This window comes from Pseudophryne corroboree, assembly GCF_028390025.1.
Source record: "Pseudophryne corroboree isolate aPseCor3 chromosome 3 unlocalized genomic scaffold, aPseCor3.hap2 SUPER_3_unloc_5, whole genome shotgun sequence".
NCBI classification, from domain to species: Eukaryota; Metazoa; Chordata; class Amphibia; order Anura; family Myobatrachidae; genus Pseudophryne; species Pseudophryne corroboree.
In genome coordinates this window covers 2,886,132-2,910,192 of record NW_026967541.1, presented here as the reverse complement: position 1 = coordinate 2,910,192, position 24,061 = coordinate 2,886,132, and positions in this window count along the sequence as shown.

Sequence of the window (24,061 nt, the reverse complement as noted above, 5' to 3'; positions counted from 1 at the left end):
AGTTGTTGCTTACATAAGGGTTATGTTACAATTGGAGTCGGTCTTTGGCTGATACTGTTTTTTTCATTCATACTGTTAACTGGTTATGTGTATTCCAGTTTATATGGTATGATTGGTGTGGGCTGGTATGAATCTTGCCCTTAGATTTACAAAACACTTTCCTCGTATTATCCATCTTCTCTGGGCACAGTTTCTCTAACTGAGGTCTGGAGGAGGGGCATAGAGGGAGGAGCCAGTGCACACCCATACTAAAAGTTCTTTAGAGTGCCCATATCTCCTGCAGAGCCTGTCTATACCCCATTGTCCTTACGGAGTCCCCAGCATCCTCTACGGACTAGGATAAAAAGATTTACCGGTAGGTTTAAAATCTTATTTTTTATTCTGTTTTATATTCCCGTCTGAGTAATTACGCCATAATGTCTAATCTCGGAGTGGACAGCAGAAGATTTAAAGAAACCGTGTATGTGTAAGCATACAGGTAAGTGATGTCATGGTGGTCACTGTCACATTCAGGTGGTATAATGGAAGTGGGACTGTCTGGACTTATTTTAGTCTACTGCAGAAATAAAAAAATCAGCCTTTATCCTGCTTAAAAAAATGAAAAAGCCCATAAATCAAGCTTGGTCGGACAAGACATCATATAGGCTGAGGACCTATACTTCTGGGATATATGGCATAACTTCCTCTTCACCCACAAAATCTTCCCTTCACCATTCACAATGTCCACCATTGCCACTTCAGAAGGGACACAACTTTCTTTTGCTTGTTCCACCTCTTCCTTCACAGAGCCCAGGACCACCTCCATGACCATTACATGTTTATCTGGAGGCCTGGTATCTGGGAGGTTTGTGGTCTGAGATGACCACAGAACCACCAGGTAGTGGGCAAGAAGAATCCACAGCCTCATGAGGAACTGGAGAGTCCAAGGATCCACCCCACATGAGGCAAAGAAGGGTCAACCACAGGGTCTAGCTTACCTATTTCCTTCCTAAAAGCTGCTCTTTACCCAGTTTGGTACCTGTGGGCACCCACTCCAATTTCCCTTGAGAGTCCCTACCCTCACTAATCCATTCTAGGTCCCACCACCTGGTGTGTGGTGTTTAATGACTTTATTTTCATTTTACTTCACTTTGGCTGCAGCGTCCAGAGTCCCATCCAACTACTCCATTCCTTTACTCATTGGTGTCGCAACCCCTTCCGCCCCCCCCCCCTCCCCCAATACACTGCCTTACTGCAGCGGAGCAGTGAGGCATGCTGCTGGCAGTACTCACTACTCAGCATACATACACACAATCATGATGGAGACACACTCCCAGGAAGGCATGTATGGAGAAGAATGGACAGAGTGGATGCAGTGGGGCTGCATGACTAACAGCTGAGGCTGTCACTTCAGTGAGGTGGATGGGGCATCTTATTCCCAGCTGGTACAGCACACTATTTGTAAGAGGTAGGGCTGCTGGCTGACAGCTTAGCTCTGTACAGCGCCAGCAGTCTGTAAATGATGGGAAAAAACATCTGGACCATGTCTGCTATTGATGGCGGGGAACTAACTTGGTCTCCACCTTTCATTGTAAAACTAGTTAACGTCAGGTATAGACCATCAATTATTCCTGAACATCAATTGTTGATTGCCAATCCTAGACCAGACCCTGAGAGACCACAGCCACCACCGGATCCACATTTGTCACCCACCAGCAGATCTACTTTCTCCTGGAGAGCCACCACTCCATGGCTTCCCACAACTAAGCTGGAACTCTCCAGGTCTCCTTCATCCCCAGCTTGGATCTCCTCTGCATCAACATTCCGACCGGTCTCAGACAGCTCCATGGAAGCAGCATTTGGGATAAGTTTTTACTCTTTATTTGCTGCAGCTCCAGTATAGTTCCTGTGATTTCCTCCAGGTCATCCCAGCTGCACCAGCTCCTCATTCCATGTAACTCCCAGCTGCACCAGCTCCTCATTCCATGTAACTCTCTCCCAGCTGCACCAGCTCCTCATTCCATGTAACTCTCTCCCAGCTGCACCAGCTCCTCATTTCATGTAACCCTCTCCCAGCTGCACCAGCTCCTCATTCCATGTAACTCTCTCCCAGCTGCACCAGCTCCTCATTCCATGTAACTCTCTCCCAGCTGCACCAGCTCCTCATTCCATGTAACTCTCTCCCAGCTGCACAAGCTCCTCATTCCATGTAACTCTCTCCCAGCTGCACCAGCTCCTCATTCCATGTAACTCTCCCAGCTGCACCAGCTCCTCATTTCATGTAACTCTCTCCCAGCTGCACCAGCTCCTCATTCCATGTAACTCTCTCCCAGCTGCACCAGCTCCTCATTTCATGTAACTCTCTCCCAGCTGCACCAGCTCCTCATTCCATGTAACTCTCTCCCAGCTGCACCAGCTCCTCATTCCATGTAACTCTCCCAGCTGCACAAGCTCCTCATTCCATGTAACTCTCCCAGCTGCACCAGCTCCTCATTTCATGTAACTCTCTCCCAGCTGCACAAGCTCCTCATTCCCCATGTAACTCTCTCCCAGCTGCACCAGCTCCTCATTTCATGTAACTCTCTCCCAGCTGCACCAGCTCCTCATTCCATGTAACTCTCTCCCATCTGCACAAGCTCCTCATTCCATGTAACTCTCTCCCAGCTGCACCAGCTCCTCAGTGCATTTAACTCTCTCCCAGCTGCACCAGCTCCTCATTCCATGTAACTCTCTCCCAGCTGCATTAGCTCCTCATTCCATGTAACTCCCAGCTGCACCAGCTCCTCATTCCATGTAACTCTCTCCCAGCTGCACCAGCTCCTCATTCCATGTAACTCTCTCCCAGCTGCACCAGCTCCTCATTCCATGTAACTCTCTCCCAGCTGCACCAGCTCCTCATTTCATGTAACTCTCTCCCAGCTGCACCAGCTCCTCAGTTCATGTAACTCTCTCCCAGCTGCACCAGCTCCTCATTCCATGTAACTCTCTCCCAGCTGCACCAGCTCCTCATTCCATGTAACTCTCTCCCAGCTGCACCAGCTCCTCATTCCATGTAACTCTCTCCCAGCTGCACCAGCTCCTCAGTTCATGTAACTCTCCCAGCTGCACCAGTTCCTCATTCCATGTAACTCTCTCCCAGCTGCACAAGCTCCTCATTCCATGTAACTCTCTCCCAGCTGCACCAGCTCCTCATTTCATGTAACTCTCTCCCAGCTGCACCAGCTCCTAATTCCATGTAACTCTCTCCCAGCTGCACCAGCTCCTCATTTCATGTAACTCTCTCCCAGCTGCATCAGCTCCTCATTCCATGTAACTCCCTTCTGCATCAGCTCCTCGTTCCATGTAACTCTCTCCCAGCTGCACCAGCTCCTCATTCCATGTAACTCTCTCCCAGCTGCACCAGCTCCTCAGTTCATGTAACTCTCTCCCAGCTGCACCAGCTCCTCATTCCATGTAACTCTCTCCCAGCTGCACCAGCTCCTCATTCCATGTAACTCTCACCCAGCTGCACCAGCTCCTCATTCCATGTAACTCTCTCCCAGCTGCACCAGCTCCTCATTCCATGTAACTCTCACCCAGCTGCACCAGCTCCTCATTCCATGTAACTCTCTCCTAGCTGCACCAGCTCCTCATTCCATGTAACTCTCTCCCAGCTGTACCAGCTCCTCATTACATGTAACTCTCTCCCAGCTGCACCAGCTCCTCATTCCATGTAACTCTCTCCCAGCTGCACCAGCTCCTCATTCCATGTAACTCTCTCCCAGCTGCACCAGCTCCTCATTCCATTTAACTCTCCCAGCTGCACCAGCTCCTCATTCCATGTAACTCTCTCAGCTGCAACAGCTCCTCATTCCATGTAACTCCCATCATCAACAGCTCCTCATTCCATGTAATTCTCCCAGCTGCACCAGCTCCTCATTCCATGTAACTCTCTCCCAGCTGCACCAGCTCCTCAGTTCATGTAACTCTCTCCCAGCTGCACCAGCTCCTCATTCCATGTAACTCTCTCCCAGCTGCACCAGCTCCTCATTCCATGTAACTCTCTCCCAGCTGCACCAGCTCCTCATTCCATGTAACTCTCTCCCAGCTGCACCAGCTCCTCATTCCATGTAACTCTCTCCCAGCTGCACCAGCTCCTAATTCCATGTAACTCTCCCAGCTGCACCAGCTCCTAATTCCATGTAACTCTCTCCCAGCTGCACCAGCTCCTCATTCCATGTAACTCTCCCAGCTGCACCAGCTCCTCATTCCATGTAACTCTCTCCCAGCTGCACCAGCTCCTCATTCCATGTAACTCTCTCCCAGCTGCACCAGCTCCTCATTCCATGTAACTCTCTCCCAGCTGCACCAGCTCCTCATTCCATGTAACTCTCTCCCAGCTGCACCAGCTCCTCATTCCATGTAACTCTCGCCCAGTTGCACCAGCTCCTCATTCCATGTAGCTCTCTCCCAGTTGCACCAGCTCCTCATTCCATGTAACTCTCTCCCAGCTGCACCAGCTCCTCATTCCATGTAACTCTCTCCCAGCTGCACCAGCTCCTCAGTTCATGTAACTCTCTCCCAGCTGCACCAGCTCCTCATTCCATGTAACTCTCTCCCAGCTGTACCAGCTCCTCATTCCATGTAACTCTCCCAGCTGCACCAGCTCCTAATTCCATGTAACTCTCTCCCAGCTGCACCAGCTCCTCATTCCATGTAACTCTCTCCCAGCTGCACCAGCTCCTCATTCCATGTAACTCTCCCAGCTGCACCAGCTCCTCATTCCGTGTAACTCTCTCCCAGCTGCACCAGCTCCTCATTTCGTGTAACTCTCTCCCAGCTGTACCAGCTCCTCATTACATGTAACTCTCTCCCAGCTGCACCAGCTCCTCATTCCATGTAACTCTCTCCCAGCTGTACCAGCTCCTCATTCCATGTAACTCTCTCCCAGCTGCACCAGCTCCTCATTTCATGTAACTCTCTCCCAGCTGCACCAGCTCCTCATTCCATGTAACTCTCTCCCAGCTGCACCAGCTCCTCATTCCATGTAACTCTCCCAGCTGCACCAGCTCCTCATTCCATGTAACTCTCTCCCAGCTGCACCAGCTCCTCATTTCATGTAACTCTCTCCCAGCTGTACCAGCTCCACATTTCATGTAACTCTCTCCCAGCTGCACCAGCTCCTCATTCCATGTAACTCTCTCCCAGCTGCACCAGCTCCTCATTCCATGTAACTCTCCCAGCTGCACCAGCTCCTCATTTCATGTAACTCTCACCCAGCTGCAACAGCTCCTCATTCCATGTAACTCCCATCATCAACAGCTCCTCATTCCATGTAACTCTCCCAGCTGCACCAGCTCCTCATTCCATGTAACTCTCCCAGCTGCACAAGCTCCTCATTCCATGTAACTCTCTCCCAGCTGCACCAGCTCTTCATTCCATGTAACTCTCTCCCAGCTGCACCAGCTCCTCATTTCATGTAACTCTCTCCCAGCTGCACCAGCTCCTCAGTTCATGTAACTCTCTCCCAGCTGCACCAGCTCCTCATTCCATGTAACTTTCTCCCAGCTGCACCAGCTCCTCATTCCATGTAACTCTCTCCCAGCTGCACCAGCTCCTCATTCCATGTAACTCTCTCCCAGCTGCACCAGCTCCTCATTCCATGTAACTCTCTCCCAGCTGCACCAGCTCCTCAGTTAATGTAACTCTCCCAGCTGCACCAGTTCCTCATTCCATGTAACTCTCTCCCAGCTGCACAAGCTCCTCATTCCATGTAACTCTCTCCCAGCTGCACCAGCTCCTCATTCCATGTAACTCTCTCCCAGCTGCACCAGCTCCTCATTCCATGTAACTCTCTCCCAGCTGCACCAGCTCCTCATTCCATGTAACTCTCTCCCAGCTGCACCAGCTCCTCAGTTCATGTAACTCTCCCAGCTGCACCAGTTCCTCATTCCATGTAACTCTCTCCCAGCTGCACAAGCTCCTCATTCCATGTAACTCTCTCCCAGCTACACCAGCTCCTCATTCCATGTAACTCTCTCCCAGCTGCACCAGCTCCTCAGTTCATGTAACTCTCTCCCAGCTGCACCAGCTCCTCATTCCATGTAACTCTCTCCCAGCTGCACCAGCTCCTCATTCCATGTAACTCTCACCCAGCTGCACCAGCTCCTCATTCCATGTAACTCTCTCCCAGCTGCACCAGCTCCTCATTCCATGTAACTCTCTCCCAGCTGCACCAGCTCCTCATTCCATGTAACTCTCTCCTAGCTGCACCAGCTCCTCATTCCATGTAACTCTCTCCCAGCTGTACCAGCTCCTCATTACATGTAACTCTCTCCCAGCTGCACCAGCTCCTCATTCCATGTAACTCTCTCCCAGCTGTACCAGCTCCTCATTCCATGTAACTCTCTCCCAGCTGCACCAGCTCCTCATTCCATGTAACTCTCTCCCAGCTGCACCAGCTCCTCATTCCATGTAACTCCCAGCTGTACCAGCTCCTCATTCCATGTAACTCTCTCCCAGCTGCACCAGCTCCTCATTTCATGTAACTCTCTCCCAGCTGCACCAGCTCCTCATTTCATGTAACTCCCAGCTGCACCAGCTCCTCATTCCATGTAACTCTCCCAGCTGCACCAGCTCCTCATTCCATGTAACTCTCTCCCAGCTGCACCAGCTCCTCATTCCATGTAACTCTCTCCCAGCTGCACCAGCTCCTCATTCCATGTAACTCTCTCCCAGCTGCACCAGCTCCTCATTCCATGTAACTCTCGCCCAGTTGCACCAGCTCCTCATTCCATGTAACTCTCTCCCAGTTGCACCAGCTCCTCATTCCATGTAACTCTCTCCCAGCTGCACCAGCTCCTCATTCCATGTAACTCTCTCCCAGCTGCACCAGCTCCTCAGTTCATGTAACTCTCTCCCAGCTGCACCAGCTCCTCATTCCATGTAACTCTCTCCCAGCTGTACCAGCTCCTCATTCCATGTAACTCTCCCAGCTGCACCAGCTCCTAATTCCATGTAACTCTCCCAGCTGCACCAGCTCCTCATTCCATGTAACTCTCTCCCAGCTGCACCAGCTCCTCATTCCATGTAACTCTTCCAGCTGCACCAGCTCCTCATTCCGTGTAACTCTCTCCCAGCTGCACCAGCTCCTCATTTCGTGTAACTCTCTCCCAGCTGTACCAGCTCCTCATTACATGTAACTCTCTCCCAGCTGCACCAGCTCCTCATTCCATGTAACTCTCTCCCAGCTGTACCAGCTCCTCATTCCATGTAACTCTCTCCCAGCTGCACCAGCTCCTCATTTCATGTAACTCTCTCCCAGCTGCACCAGCTCCTCATTCCATGTAACTCTCTCCCAGCTGCACCAGCTCCTCATTCCATGTAACTCTCCCAGCTGCACCAGCTCCTCATTCCATGTAACTCTCTCCCAGCTGCACCAGCTCCTCATTTCATGTAACTCTCTCCCAGCTGTACCAGCTCCTCATTTCATGTAACTCTCTCCCAGCTGCACCAGCTCCTCATTCCATGTAACTCTCTCCCAGCTGCACCAGCTCCTCATTCCATGTAACTCTCCCAGCTGCACCAGCTCCTCATTTCATGTAACTCTCACCCAGCTGCAACAGCTCCTCATTCCATGTAACTCCCATCATCAACAGCTCCTCATTCCATGTAACTCTCCCAGCTGCACCAGCTCCTCATTCCATGTAACTCTCCCAGCTGCACAAGCTCCTCATTCCATGTAACTCTCTCCCAGCTGCACCAGCTCTTCATTCCATGTAACTCTCTCCCAGCTGCACCAGCTCCTCATTTCATGTAACTCTCTCCCAGCTGCACCAGCTCCTCAGTTCATGTAACTCTCTCCCAGCTGCACCAGCTCCTCATTCCATGTAACTTTCTCCCAGCTGCACCAGCTCCTCATTCCATGTAACTCTCTCCCAGCTGCACCAGCTCCTCATTCCATGTAACTCTCTCCCAGCTGCACCAGCTCCTCATTCCATGTAACTCTCTCCCAGCTGCACCAGCTCCTCAGTTAATGTAACTCTCCCAGCTGCACCAGTTCCTCATTCCATGTAACTCTCTCCCAGCTGTACAAGCTCCTCATTCCATGTAACTCTCTCCCAGCTGCACCAGCTCCTCATTCCATGTAACTCTCTCCCAGCTGCACCAGCTCCTCATTCCATGTAACTCTCTCCCAGCTGCACCAGCTCCTCATTCCATGTAACTCTCTCCCAGCTGCACCAGCTTCTCAGTTCATGTAACTCTCCCAGCTGCACCAGTTCCTCATTCCATGTAACTCTCTCCCAGCTGCACAAGCTCCTCATTCCATGTAACTCTCTCCCAGCTACACCAGCTCCTCATTCCATGTAACTCTCTCCCAGCTGCACCAGCTCCTCAGTTCATGTAACTCTCTCCCAGCTGCACCAGCTCCTCATTCCATGTAACTCTCTCCCAGCTGCACCAGCTCCTCATTCCATGTAACTCTCACCCAGCTGCACCAGCTCCTCATTCCATGTAACTCTCTCCCAGCTGCACCAGCTCCTCATTCCATGTAACTCTCTCCCAGCTGCACCAGCTCCTCATTCCATGTAACTCTCTCCTAGCTGCACCAGCTCCTCATTCCATGTAACTCTCTCCCAGCTGTACCAGCTCCTCATTACATGTAACTCTCTCCCAGCTGCACCAGCTCCTCATTCCATGTAACTCTCTCCCTGCTGTACCAGCTCCTCATTCCATGTAACTCTCTACCAGCTGCACCAGCTCCTCATTCCATGTAACTCTCTCCCAGCTGCACCAGCTCCTCATTCCATGTAACTCCCAGCTGTACCAGCTCCTCATTCCATGTAACTCTCTCCCAGCTGCACCAGCTCCTCATTTCATGTAACTCTCTCCCAGCTGCACCAGCTCCTCATTTCATGTAACTCTCTCCCAGCTGCACCAGCTCCTCATTCCATGTAACTCTCCCAGCTGCACCAGCTCCTCATTCCATGTAACTCTCTCCCAGCTGCACCAGCTCCTCATTCCATGTAACTCTCTCCCAGCTGCACCAGCTCCTCATTTCATGTAACTCTCTCCCAGCTGTACCAGCTCCTCATTTCATGTAACTCTCTCCCAGCTGCACCAGCTCCTCATTCCATGTAACTCTCTCCCAGCTGCACCAGCTCCTCAGTTCATGTAACTCTCTCCCAGCTGTACCAGCTCCTCAGTTCATGTAACTCTCCCAGCTGCACCAGCTCCTCATTCCATGTAACTCTCTCCCAGCTGCACCAGCTCCTCATTCCATGTCACTCTCTCCCAGCTGCACCAGCTCCTCATTCCATGTAACTCTCCCAGCTGCACCAGCTCCTCATTCCATGTAACTCTCTCCCAGCTGCACAAGCTCCTCATTCCATGTAACCCTCTCCCAGCTGCACCAGCTCCTCATTTCATGTAACTCTCTCCCAGCTGCACCAGCTCCTCATTCCATGTAACTCTCTCCCAGCTGCACCAGCTCCTCATTCCATGTAACTCTCTCCCAGCTGCACCAGCTCCTCAGTTCATGTAACTCTCCCAGCTGCACCAGTTCCTCATTCCATGTAACTCTCTCCCAGCTGCACAAGCTCCTCATTCCATGTAACTCTCACCCAGCTGCACCAGCTCCTCATTCCATGTAACTCTCTCCCAGCTGCACCAGCTCCTCAGTTCATGTAACTCTCTCCCAGCTGCACCAGCTCCTCATTCCATGTAACTCTCTCCCAGCTGCACCAGCTCCTCATTCCATGTAACTCTCACCCAGCTGCACCAGCTCCTCATTCCATGTAACTCTCTCCCAGCTGCACCAGCTCCTCATTCCATGTAACTCTCTCCCAGCTGCACCAGCTCCTCATTCCATGTAACTCTCTCCTAGCTGCACCAGCTCCTCATTCCATGTAACTCTCTCCCAGCTGTACCAGCTCCTCATTCCATGTAACTCTCTCCCAGCTGCACCAGCTCCTCATTCCATGTAACTCTCTCCCAGCTGTACCAGCTCCTCATTCCATGTAACTCTCTCCCAGCTGCACCAGCTCCTCATTCCATGTAACTCTCTCCCAGCTGCACCAGCTCCTCATTCCATGTAACTCTCTCCCAGCTGTACCAGCTCCTCATTCCATGTAACTCTCTCCCAGCTGCACCAGCTCCTCATTTCATGTAACTCTCTCCCAGCTGCACCAGCTCCTCATTTCATGTAACTCTCTCCCAGCTGCACCAGCTCCTCATTCCATGTAACTCTCTCCCAGCTGTACCAGCTCCTCATTTCATGTAACTCTCTCCCAGCTGCACCAGCTCCTCATTCCATGTAACTCTCTCCCAGCTGCACCAGCTCCTCAGTTCATGTAACTCTCTCCCAGCTGTACCAGCTCCTCAGTTCATGTAACTCTCCCAGCTGCACCAGCTCCTCATTCCATGTAACTCTCTCCCAGCTGCACCAGCTCCTCATTCCATGTCACTCTCTCCCAGCTGCACCAGCTCCTCATTCCATGTAACTATCCCAGCTGCACCAGCTCCTCATTCCATGTAACTCTCTCCCAGCTGCACAAGCTCCTCATTCCATGTAACCCTCTCCCAGCTGCACCAGCTCCTCATTTCATGTAACTCTCCCAGCTGCACCATCTCCTCATTCCATGTAACTCTCTCCCAGCTGCACCAGCTCCTCATTCCATGTAACTCTCTCCCAGCTGTACCAGCTCCTCATTTCATGTAACTCTCTCCCAGCTGCACCAGCTCCTCATTCCATGTAACTCTCTCCCAGCTGTACCAGCTCCTCATTTCATGTAACTCTCTCCCAGCTGCACCAGCTCCTCATTTCATGTAACTCTCACCCAGCTGCACCAGCTCCTCATTCCATGTAACTCTCCCAGCTGCACCAGCTCCTCATTCCATGTAACTCTCTCCAAGCTGCACCAGCTCCTCATTTCATGTAACTCTCTCCCAGCTGCACCAGCTCCTTATTCCATGTAACTCTCTCCCAGCTGCACCAGCTCCTCATTCCATGTAACTCTCTCCCAGCTGCACCAGCTCCTCATTCCATGTAACTCTCTCCCAGCTGCACCAGCTCCTCATTCCATGTAACTCTCTCCCAGCTGCACCAGCTCCTCATTCCATGTAACTCTCTCCCAGCTGCACCAGCTCCTCGGTTCATGTAACTCTCTCCCAGCTGCACCAGCTCCTCATTCCATGTAACTCTCTCCCAGCTGCACCAGCTCCTCATTCCATGTAACTCTCTCCCAGCTGCACCAGCTCCTCATTCCATGTAACTCTCTCCCAGCTGCACCAGCTCCTCAGTTCATGTAACTCTCTCCCAGCTACTCATTCCATGTAACTCTCTCCCAGCTGCACCAGCTCCTCATTCCATGTAACTCTCTCCCAGCTGCACCAGCTCCTCATTCCATGTAACTCTCTCCCAGCTGTACCAGCTCCTCATTCCATGTAACTCTCTCCCAGCTGCACCAGCTCCTCATTTCATGTAACTCTCTCCCAGCTGCACCAGCTCCTCATTTCATGTAACTCTCTCCCAGCTGCACCAGCTCCTCATTCCATGTAACTCTCTCCCAGCTGCACCAGCTCCTCATTCCATGTAACTCTCCCAGCTGCACCAGCTCCTCATTCCATGTAACTCTCTCCCAGCTGCACCAGCTCCTCATTCCATGTAACTCTCTCCCAGCTGCACCAGCTCCTCATTTCATGTAACTCTCTCCCAGCTGTACCAGCTCCTCATTTCATGTAACTCTCTCCCAGCTGCACCAGCTCCTCATTCCATGTAACTCTCTCCCAGCTGCACCAGCTCCTCAGTTCATGTAACTCTCTCCCAGCTGTACCAGCTCCTCAGTTCATGTAACTCTCCCAGCTGCACCAGCTCCTCATTCCATGTAACTCTCTCCCAGCTGCACCAGCTCCTCATTCCATGTCACTCTCTCCCAGCTGCACCAGCTCCTCATTCCATGTAACTCTCCCAGCTGCACCAGCTCCTCATTCCATGTAACTCTCTCCCAGCTGCACAAGCTCCTCATTCCATGTAACCCTCTCCCAGCTGCACCAGCTCCTCATTTCATGTAACTCTCCCAGCTGCACCATCTCCTCATTCCATGTAACTCTCTCCCAGCTGCACCAGCTCCTCATTCCATGTAACTCTCTCCCAGCTGTACCAGCTCCTCATTCCATGTAACTCTCTCCCAGCTGCACCAGCTCCTCATTCCATATAACTCTCTCCCAGCTGCACCAGCTCCTCATTCCATGTAACTCTCTCCCAGCTGCACCAGCTCCTCATTCCATGTAACTCTCCCAGCTGCACCAGCTCCTCATTCCATGTAACTCTCTCCCAGCTGCACAAGCTCCTCATTCCATGTAACCCTCTCCCAGCTGCACCAGCTCCTCATTCCATGTAACTCTCTCCCAGCTGTACCAGCTCCTCCTTTCATGTAACTCTCTCCCAGCTGCACCAGCTCCTCATTCCATGTAACTCTCTCCCAGCTGTACCAGCTCCTCATTTCATGTAACTCTCTCCCAGCTGCACCAGCTCCTCATTTCATGTAACTCTCACCCAGCTGCACCAGCTCCTCATTCCATGTAACTCTCCCAGCTGCACCAGCTCCTCATTCCATGTAACTCTCTCCCAGCTGCACCAGCTCCTCATTTCATGTAACTCTCTCCCAGCTGCACCAGCTCCTTATTCCATGTAACTCTCTCCCAGCTACACCAGCTCCTCATTCCATGTAACTCTCTCCCAGCTGCACCAGCTCCTCATTCCATGTAACTCTCTCCCAGCTGCACCAGCTCCTCATTCCATGTAACTCTCTCCCAGCTGCACCAGCTCCTCATTCCATGTAACTCTCTCCCAGCTGCACCAGCTCACCAGTTCATGTAACTCTCTCCCAGCTGCACCAGCTCCTCATTCCATGTAACTCTCTCCCAGCTGCACCAGCTCCTCATTCCATGTAACTCTCTCCCAGCTGCACCAGCTCCTCATTCCATGTAACTCTCTCCCAGCTGCACCAGCTCCTCAGTTCATGTAACTCTCTCCCAGCTACTCATTCCATGTAACTCTCTCCCAGCTGCACCAGCTCCTCATTCCATGTAACTCTCTCCCAGCTGCACCAGCTCCTCATTCCATGTAACTCTCTCCCAGCTGTACCAGCTCCTCATTCCATGTAACTCTCTCCCAGCTGCACCAGCTCCTCATTCCATATAACTCTCTCCCAGCTGCACCAGCTCCTCATTCCATGTAACTCTCTCCCAGCTGCACCAGCTCCTCATTCCATGTAACTCTCTCCCAGCTGCACCAGCTCCTCATTCCATGTAACTCTCTCCCAGCTGCACCAGCTCCTCATTCCATGTAACTCTCTCCCAGTTGCACCAGCTCCTCATTCCATGTAACTCTCTCCCAGCTGCACCAGCTCCTCATTCCATGTAACTCTCTCCCAGCTGCACCAGCTCCTCAGTTCATGTAACTCTCTCCCAGCTGCACCAGCTCCTCATTCCATGTAACTCTCTCCCAGCTGTACCAGCTCCTCATTCCATGTAACTCTCCCAGCTGCACCAGCTCCTAATTCCATGTAACTCTCCCAGCTGCACCAGCTCCTCATTCCATGTAACTCTCTCCCAGCTGCACCAGCTCCTCATTCCATGTAACTCTCTCCAAGCTGCACCAGCTCCTCATTTCATGTAACACTCTCCAAGCTGTACCAGCTCCTCATTACATGTAACTCTCTCCCAGCTGCACCAGCTCCTCATTCCATGTAACTCTCTCCCAGCTGTACCAGCTCCTCATTCCATGTAACTCTCTCCCAGCTGCACCAGCTCATTTCATGTAACTCTCTCCCAGCTGCACCAGCTCCTCATTCCATGTAACTCTCTCCCAGCTGCACCAGCTCCTCATTCCATGTAACTCTCCCAGCTGCACCAGCTCCTCATTCCATGTAACTCTCTCCCAGCTGCACCAGCTCCTCATTTCATGTAACTCTCTCCCAGCTGTACCAGCTCCTCATTTCATGTAACTCTCTCCCAGCTGCACCAGCTCCTCATTCCATGTAACTCTCTCCCAGCTGCACCAGCTCCTCATTCCATGTAACTCTCCCAGCTGCACCAGCTCCTCATTTCATGTTACTCTCACCCAGCTGCAACAGCTCCTCATTCCATGTAACTCCCATCATCAACAGCTCCTCATTCCATGTAACTCTCCCAGCTGCACCAGCTCCTCATTCCATGTAACTCTCCCAGCTGCACAAGCTCCTCATTCCATGTAACTCTCTCCCAGCTGCACCAGCTCTTCATTCCATGTAACTCTCTCCCAGCTGCACCAGCTCCTCATTTCATGTAACTCTCTCCCAGCTGCACCAGCTCCTCAGTTCATGTAACTCTCTCCCAGCTGCACCAGCTCCTCATTCCATGTAACTCTCTCCCAGCTGCACCAGCTCCTCATTCCATGTAACTCTCTCCCAGCTGCACCAGCTCCTCATTCCATGTAACTCTCTCCCAGCTGCACCAGCTCCTCATTCCATGTAACTCTCTCCCAGCTGCACCAGCTCCTCAGTTCATGTAACTCTCCCAGCTGCACCAGTTCCTCATTCCATGTAACTCTCTCCCAGCTGCACAAGCTCCTCATTCCATGTAACTCTCTCCCAGCTGCACCAGCTCCTCATTCCATGTAACTCTCTCCCAGCTGCACCAGCTCCTCATTCCATGTAACTCTCTCCCAGCTGCACCAGCTCCTCATTCCATGTAACTCTCTCCCAGCTGCACCAGCTCCTCAGTTCATGTAACTCTCCCAGCTGCACCAGTTCCTCATTCCATGTAACTCTCTCCCAGCTGCACAAGCTCCTCATTCCATGTAACTCTCTCCCAGCTGCACCAGCTCCTCATTCCATGTAACTCTCACCCAGCTGCACCAGCTCCTCAGTTCATGTAACTCTCTCCCAGCTGCACCAGCTCCTCCTTCCATGTAACTCTCTCCCAGCTGCACCAGCTCCTCATTCCATGTAACTCTCACCCAGCTGCACCAGCTCCTCATTCCATGTAACTCTCTCCCAGCTGCACCAGCTCCTCATTCCATGTAACTCTCTCCCAGCTGCACCAGCTCCTCATTCCATGTAACTCTCTCCTAGCTGCACCAGCTCCTCATTCCATGTAACTCTCTCCCAGCTGTACCAGCTCCTCATTCCATGTAACTCTCTCCCAGCTGCACCAGCTCCTCATTCCATGTAACTCTCTCCCAGCTGTACCAGCTCCTCATTCCATGTAACTCTCTCCCAGCTGCACCAGCTCCTCATTCCATGTAACTCTCTCCCAGCTGCAACAGCTCCTCATTCCATGTAACTCTCTCCCAGCTGCACCAGCTCCTCATTCCATGTAACTCTCTCCCAGCTGCACCAGCTCCTCATTTCATGTAACTCTCTCCCAGCTGCACCAGCTCCTCATTTCATGTAACTCTCTCCCAGCTGCACCAGCTCCTCATTCCATGTAACTCTCTCCCAGCTGCACCAGCTCCTCATTCCATGTAACTCTCCCAGCTGCACCAGATCCTCATTCCATGTAACTCTCTCCCAGCTGCACCAGCTCCTCATTCCATGTAACTCTCCCAGCTGCACCAGCTCTTCATTTCATGTAACTCTCTCCCAGCTGTACCAGCTCCTCATTTCATGTAACTCTCTCCCAGCTGCACCAGCTCCTCATTCCATGTAACTCTCTCCCAGCTGCACCAGCTCCTCAGTTCATGTAACTCTCTCCCAGCTGTACCAGCTCCTCAGTTCATGTAACTCTCCCAGCTGCACCAGCTCCTCATTCCATGTAACTCTCTCCCAGCTGCACCAGCTCCTCATTCCATGTCACTCTCTCCCAGCTGCACCAGCTCCTCATTCCATGTAACTCTCCCAGCTGCACCAGCTCCTCATTCCATGTAACTCTCTCCCAGCTGCACAAGCTCCTCATTCCATTTAACCCTCTCCCAGCTGCACCAGCTCCTCATTTCATGTAACTCTCCCAGCTGCACCATCTCCTCATTCCATGTAACTCTCTCCCAGCTGCACCAGCTCCTCATTCCATGTAACTCTCTCCCAGCTGTACCAGCTCCTCATTCCATGTAACTCTCTCCCAGCTGCACCAGCTCCTCATTCCATATAACTCTCTCCCAGCTGCACCAGCTCCTCATTCCATGTAACTCTCTCCCAGCTGCACCAGCTCCTCATTCCATGTCACTCTCTCACAGCTGCACCAGCTCCTCATTCCATGTAACTCTCCCAGCTGCACCAGTTCCTCATTCCATGTAACTCTCTCCCAGCTGCACAAGCTCCTCATTCCATGTAACCCTCTCCCAGCTGCACCAGCTCCTCATTCCATGTAACTCTCTCCCAGCTGTACCAGCTCCTCATTTCATGTAACTCTCTCTCAGCTGCACCAGCTCCTCATTCCATGTAACTCTCTCCCAGCTGTACCAGCTCCTCATTTCATGTAACTCTCTCCCAGCTGCACCAGCTCCTCATTTCATGTAACTCTCACCCAGCTGCACCAGCTCCTCATTCCATGTAACTCTCCCAGCTGCACCAGCTCCTCATTCCATGTAACTCTCTCCCAGCTGCACCAGCTCCTCATTTCATGTAACTCTCTCCCAGCTGCACCAGCTCCTTATTCCATGTAACTCTCTCCCAGCTGCACCAGCTCCTCATTCCATGTAACTCTCTCCCAGCTGCACCAGCTCCTCATTCCATGTAACTCTCTCCCAGCTGCACCAGCTCCTCATTCCATGTAACTCTCTCCAAGCTGCACCAGCTCCTCATTCCATGTAACTCTCTCCCAGCTGCACCAGCTCCTCAGTTCATGTAACTCTCTCCCAGCTTCTCATTCCATGTAACTCTCTCCCTACTGCACCAGCTCCTCATTCCATGTAACTCTCTCCCAGCTGCACCAGCTCCTCATTCCATGTAACTCTCTCCCAGCTGCACCAGCTCCTCATTCCATGTAACTCTCTCCCAGCTGCACCAGCTCCTCATTCCATGTAACTCTCTCCCAGCTGCACCAGCTCCTCATTCCATGTAACTCTCTCCCAGCTGCACCAGCTCCTCATTCCATGTAACTCTCTCCCAGCTGCACCAGCTCCTCATTCCATGTAACTCTCTCCCAGCTGCACCAGCTCCTCATTCCATGTAACTCTCTCCCAGCTGCACCAGCTCCTCAGTTCATGTAACTCTCTCCCAGCTGCACCAGCTCCTCATTCCTTGTAACTCTCTCCCAGCTGCACCAGCTCCTCATTCCATGTAACTCTCTCCCAGCTGCACCAGCTCCTTATTCCATGTAACTCTCTCCCAGCTGCACCAGCTCCTCATTCCATGTAACTCTCTCCCAGCTGCACCAGCTCCTGATTCCATGTAACTCTCCCAGCTGCACCAGCTCCTCAGTTCATGTAAGTCTCTCCCAGCTGCACCAGCTCCTCATTCCATGTAACTCTCTCCCAGCTGCACCAGCTCCTCAGTTCATGTAACTCTCTCCCAGTTGCACCAGCTCCTCATTCCATGTAACTCTCTCCCAGCTGCACCAGCTCCTCATTCCATGTAACTCTCTCCCAGCTGCACCAGCTCCTCATTCCATGTAACTCTCTCCCAGCTGCACCAGCTCCTCATTCCATGTAACTCTCCCAGCTGCACCAGCTCCTCATTCCATGTAACTCTCTCCCAGCTGCACCAGCTCCTCATTCCATGTAACTCTCTCCCAGCTGCACCAGCTCCTCATTCCATGTAACTCTCCCAGCTGCACCAGCTCCTCATTCCATGTAACTCTCTCCCAGCTGCACCAGCTCCTCATTTCATGTAACTCTCTCCCAGCTGCACTAGCTCCTCATTCCATGTAACTCTCTCCCAGCTGTACCAGCTCCTCATTCCATGTAACTCTCCCAGCTGTACCAGCTCCTCATTCCATGTAACTCTCTCCCAGCTGCACCAGCTCCTCATTCCATGTAACTCTCCCAGCTGCACCAGCTCCTCATTCCATGCAACTCTCTCCCAGCTGCACCAGCTCCTGATTCCATGTAACTCTCTCCCAGCTGCACCAGCTCCTCATTCCATGTAACTCTCTCCCAGCTGTACCAGCTCCTCATTACATGTAACTCTCTCCCAGCTGCACCAGCTCCTCATTCCATGCAACTCTCTCCCAGCTGCACCAGCTCCTCATTCCATGTAACTCTCTTCCAGCTGCACCAGCTCCTCTTTCCATGTAACTCTCTCCCAGATGCACCAGCTCCTCATTTCATGTAACTCTCTCCCAGCTGCACCAGCTCCTCATTCCATGTAACTCTCTTCCAGCTGCACCAGCTCCTCTTTCCATGTAACTCTCTCCCAGCTGCACCAGCTCCTCATTCCATGTAACTCTCTTCCAGCTGCACCAGCTCCTCATTCCATGTAACTCTCTCCCAGCTGCACCAGCTCCTCATTCCATGTAACTCTCTCCCAGCTGCACCAGCTCCTAATTCCATGTAACTCTCCCAGCTGCACCAGCTCCTCATTCCATGTAACTCTCTCCCAGCTGTACCAGCTCCTCAGTTCATGTAACTCTCCCAGCTGCACCAGCTCCTCATTCCATGTAACTCTCTCCCAGCTGCACCAGCTCCTCATTTCATGTAACTCTCTCCGAGCTGCACCAGCTCCTCATTCCATGTAACTCTCTCCGAGCTGCACCAGCTCCTCATTCCATGTAACTCTCTCCCAGCTGCACCAGCTCCTCATTCCATGTAACTCTCTCCCAGCTGCACCAGCTCCTCAGTTTATGTAACTCTCTCCCAGCTGCACCAGCTCCTCATTTCATGTAACTCTCTCCCAGCTGCACCAGCTCCTCAGTTCATGTAACTCTCTCCCAGCTGCACCAGCTCCTCAGTTCATGTAACTCTCACCCAGCTGCACCAGCTCCTCATTCCATGTAACTCTCTCCCAGCTGCACCAGCTCCTCAGTTCATGTAACTCTCTCCAAGCTGCACCAGCTCCTCATTCCATGTAACTCTCCCAGCTGCACCAGCTCCTCATTCCATGTAACTCTCTCCCAGCTGCACCAGCTCCTCATTCCATGTAACTCTCTCCCAGCTGCACCAGATCCTCATTTCATGTAACTCTCTCCCAGCTGCACCAGCTCCTCATTCCATGTAACTCTCTCCCAGCTGCACCAGCTCCTCATTCCATGTAACTCTCCCAGCTGCACCAGCTCCTCATTCCATGTAACTCTCTCCCAGCTGCAACAGCTCCTCATTCCATGTAACTCTCTCCCAGCTGCACCAGCTCCTCATTCCATGTAACTCTCCCAGCTGCACCAGCTCCTCATTCCATGTAACTCTCCCAGCTGCACCAGCTCCTCATTCCATGTAACTCTCTCCCAGCTGCACCAGCTCCTCATTCCATGTAACTCTCCCAGCTGCACCAGCTCCTCATTCCATGTAACTCTCTCCCAGCTGCACCAGCTCCTCAGTCCATGTAACTCCCAGCTGCACCAGCTCCTCCTTCCATGTAACTCTCTCCCAGCTGCACCAGCTCCTCATTCCATGTAACTCTCTCCCAGCTGCACCAGCTCCTCATTCCATGTAACTCTCTCCCAGCTGCACCAGCTCCTCAGTTCATGTAACTCTCTCCCAGGTGCACCAGCTCCTCAGTTCATGTAACTCTCTCCAAGTTGCACCAGCTCCTCATTCCGTGTAACTCTCCCAGCTGCACCAGCTCCTCATTCCATGTAACTCTCTCCCAGCTGCACCAGCTCCTCAGTTCATGTAACTCTCTCCCAGCTGCACCAGCTCCTCATTCCATGTAACTCTCTCCCAGCTGCACCAGCTCCTCATTCCATGTAACTCTCCCAGCTGCACAAGCTCCTCAGTTCATGTAACTCTCTCCCAGCTGCACAAGCTCCTCAGTTCATGTAACTCTCTCCCAGCTGCACCAGCTCCTCATTCCATGTAACTCTCTTCCAGCTGCACCAGCTCCTCTTTCCATGTAACTCTCTCCCAGCTGCACCAGCTCCTCATTCCATGTAACTCTCTTCCAGCTGCACCAGCTCCTCATTCCATGTAACTCTCTCCCAGCTGCACCAGCTCCTCATTCCATGTAACTCTCTCCCAGCTGCACAGCTCCTAATTCCATGTAACTCTCCCAGCTGCACCAGCTCCTCATTCCATGTAACTCTCTCCCAGCTGTACCAGCTCCTCAGTTCATGTAACTCTCCCAGCTGCACCAGCTCCTCATTCCATGTAACTCTCTCCCAGCTGCACCAGCTCCTCATTTCATGTAACTCTCTCCGAGCTGCACCAGCTCCTCATTCCATGTAACTCTCTCCCAGCTGCACCAGCTCCTCATTCCATGTAACTCTCTCCCAGCTGCACCAGCTCCTCAGTTCATGTAACTCTCTCCCAGCTGCACCAGCTCCTCATTTCATGTAACTCTCTCCCAGCTGCACCAGCTCCTCAGTTCATGTAACTCTCTCCCAGCTGCACCAGCTCCTCAGTTCATGTAACTCTCACCCAGCTGCACCAGCTCCTCATTCCATGTAACTCTCTCCCAGCTGCACCTGCTCCTCAGTTCATGTAACTCTCTCCAAGCTGCACCAGCTCCTCATTCCATGTAACTCTCCCAGCTGCACCAGCTCCTCATTCCATGTAACTCTCTCCCAGCTGCACCAGCTCCTCATTCCATGTAACTCTCTCCCAGCTGCACCAGATCCTCATTTCATGTAACTCTCTCCCAGCTGCACCAGCTCCTCATTCCATGTTACTCTCTCCCAGCTGCACCAGCTCCTTATTCCATGTAACTCTCCCAGCTGCACCAGCTCCTCATTCCATGTAACTCTCTCCCAGCTGCACCAGCTCCTCATTCCATGTAACTCTCTCCCAGCTGCACCAGCTCCTCATTCCATGTAACTCTCCCAGCTGCACCAGCTCCTCATTCCATGTAACTCTCCCAGCTGCACCAGCTCCTCATTCCATGTAACTCTCTCCCAGCTGCACCAGCTCCTCATTCCATGTAACTCTCTCCCAGCTGCACCAGCTCCTCATTCCATGTAACTCTCCCAGCTGCACCAGCTCCTCAGTCCATGTAACTCTCTCCCAGGTGCACCAGCTCCTCAGTTCATGTAACTCTCTCCAAGCTGCACCAGCTCCTCATTCCATGTAACTCTCCCAGCTGCACCAGCTCCTCATTCCATGTAACTCTCTCCCAGCTGCACCAGCTCCTCAGTTCATGTAACTCTCTCCCAGCTGCACCAGCTCCTCATTCCATGTAACTCTCTCCCAGCTGCACCAGCTCCTCATTCCATGTAACTCTCCCAGCTGCACAAGCTCCTCAGTTCATGTAACTCTCTCCCAGCTGCACAAGCTCCTCAGTTCATGTAACTCTCTCCCAGCTGCACCAGCTCCTCATTCCATGTAACTCTCCCAGCTGCACCAGCTCCTCATTCCATGTAACTCTCTCCCAGCTGCACCAGCTCCTCATTTCATGTAATTCTCTCCCATTTGCACCAGCTCCTCATTCCATGTAACTCTCTCCCAGCTGCACCAGCTCCTCAGTTCATGTAACTCTCTCCCAGCTGCACAAGCTCCTGTTAGGCGCCGAGGGTCCGCTCGTCAGTGCGGCCGGCGCCTAGCAACGGGGACGCCACTGTCGGATCGTGTTCCCCGTTGCAGGGTCTAAGTTTATATCATCACTGGTTTCCTGGCTGTGTAGCATGCAGCTGCATGGCATGTTGTAATTATCACTCATCTGTTTCCCTGACCATGAATCTTGTCAGCTGCATGGCATTTAAATCCAATCAGCCTCCAAACAGCTGATTGGAAGACTCTCTGTTAAAAGCACTCCCAGGACTCCTCACAGACGCCGGTGATAGCTTCCTGTTTGCCTGTGTCTGCTGCAGAGAAAGTTCCTAGTCCCGGTTTACCCGTTTGTTCCTGTTCTCAGTGATCCTGTACTCGGAAGTTACCATCTGTTCCTGGAGTCTGATCGAGCACCTTTAACATCTGGTGGTGTTCGTGAGTCGCGGCGCAGCCGTGTGTTGCGGCTTGTCCGCTATTATTTATTATTTTGTTTATATTGTGTTCTGGAGCTTTGCGGAGGATTCCGCTTCCACAAGATCCACTCTGGTGTCCAGCGGTGCCGGATAGGAGTGTCGGATCAGTGGATCTTTGGTTGTCCTTTTCCCTGGCGGCTAGTCCGCACATACCTTTTGATTTAGTTAAGTTAGCTTGTAACCCCTGGCTTGGTTGCTTAGTCAGAGGGCCCCTTGTTATCACCCTGTCTCGGACTTCCCCTTGTCTCCCATTAAGACCTGCGGGGGCATCGGGGTTGGGCAGACATAATCCGCCCTTCGAACGCGGCTGCCATGGGCTCAAGCAACCATAGTCTCGCAGGGGATTTCTGATAACACGGGCGAGACAACGGAGTTAGGGTGCCAGGGGTTACTAGGCTTTCCAGCTCCCACAACCTGTATATGGTTCCTGTGCTCAGATCCCTGCCATAAGATCTTCCCCGGTCTGGGGTACAGGAATCGTAACATTATCACCGGCCACTGATCTCTGTCCTCTTTGATCAGCTACGTTCGGCTGTTATTTTTTCTAAGATTGACCTGAGAGGAGCATATAATCTCATTAGAATCAGGTCAGGGGATGAGTGGAAAACGGCATTCAGTACTCAATCAGGCCACTATGAGTATCTGGTCATGCCATTCGGCCTATCTAACGCTCCGGCAGTCTTTCAGGATCTCATTAATGATGTGCTCCGTGAGTTTCTGGGAAGATTCGTCGTGGTCTATTTAGACGACATTTTGATATATTCTGACTCTGTAGAACAACATGTTACCCAGGTGCGTCAGGTGCTTAAGAAATTACGTGAAAATCACTTGTATGCCAAACCGGAGAAGTGTGAATTTCACGTCACGGAGGTATCCTTTTTAGGGTACATTATTTCCCCTCGGGGATTCCGAATGGAACCTAAGAAGCTCCAAGCCATCCTGAGTTGGGCGCAACCCACTAACTTAAAAGCTATTCAGCGCTTTTTAGGGTTTGCAAACTACTATAGAAGGTTTATTCACTCTTTCTCTGACCTAGTTGCTCCCATTGTGGCACTCACTAAGAAGGGAGCAGATCCTACCAATTGGTCATGTGAAGCTAAAGCATCTTTTCAGGCCTTGAAACAAGCCTTTGTCTCAGCCCCTGTCCTTAGACATCCCAACCCAGAATTGCCTTTTATCGTTGAGGTAGATGCCTCGGAGGTTGGTGTAGGGGCTATCCTTTCTCAGAAGGATCCAGATTCCCTTGAGTTACATCCTTGTGCCTTTATGTCCAGGAAGTTCTCGTCTGCTGAATCCAACTACGATGTTGGTAATCGGGAGTTGCTGGCTATTAAATGGGCTTTTGAGGAGTGGAGACATTGGCTTGAAGGAGCGAGCCATACCATTTCTGTTTTGACGGATCACAAAAATCTTCAATACATTGAATCAGCTAAGCGACTGAATGCCCGACAGGCTCGTTGGGCTTTATTTTTTACTCGTTTCAAATTCATTATCACCTTCAGACCTGGTTCCAAGAATACCAAGGCAGATGCCCTCTCACGCAGTTTTCTTCCCGTTCAAGACAACAGTCCTGTTACTCCCATACTTCCGCCTTCAGTCATTCAGGCAGGTCTCACACAGGATGTTTTTTCTCAATTGAAGCTGCTTCAACATCAAGCTCCGGGAAATACTCCTGCTGGTCGTCTTTTTGTTCCTGAGTTTTTGAGAGCAACTGTTTTGGAGGAATTTCATGATAGCAAAGTTGCAGGGCATCTGGGAGTCGCTAAAACTTTGGAATTGGTATCCCGCTCAGTGTGGTGGCCTGGTCTTTCTAAAGACATTAAAGAATTTGTTTTTTCATGTCAGGTCTGTGCACAGCATAAAGTTCCTCGCTCTTTGCCTATTGGTCAACTCATGCCATTGAATGTTCCTCTTAGACCATGGTCGCATATCTCCATGGATTTTGTGGTGGATCTCCCTCTGTCAGCTGGATGCACAGTCATATGGGTGGTTGTGGACCGTTTTAGTAAGATGGCTCATTTTGTTGGTCTTCCCCGATTGCCATCTGCCCAGGGATTGGCAGTCTTGTTCCTCC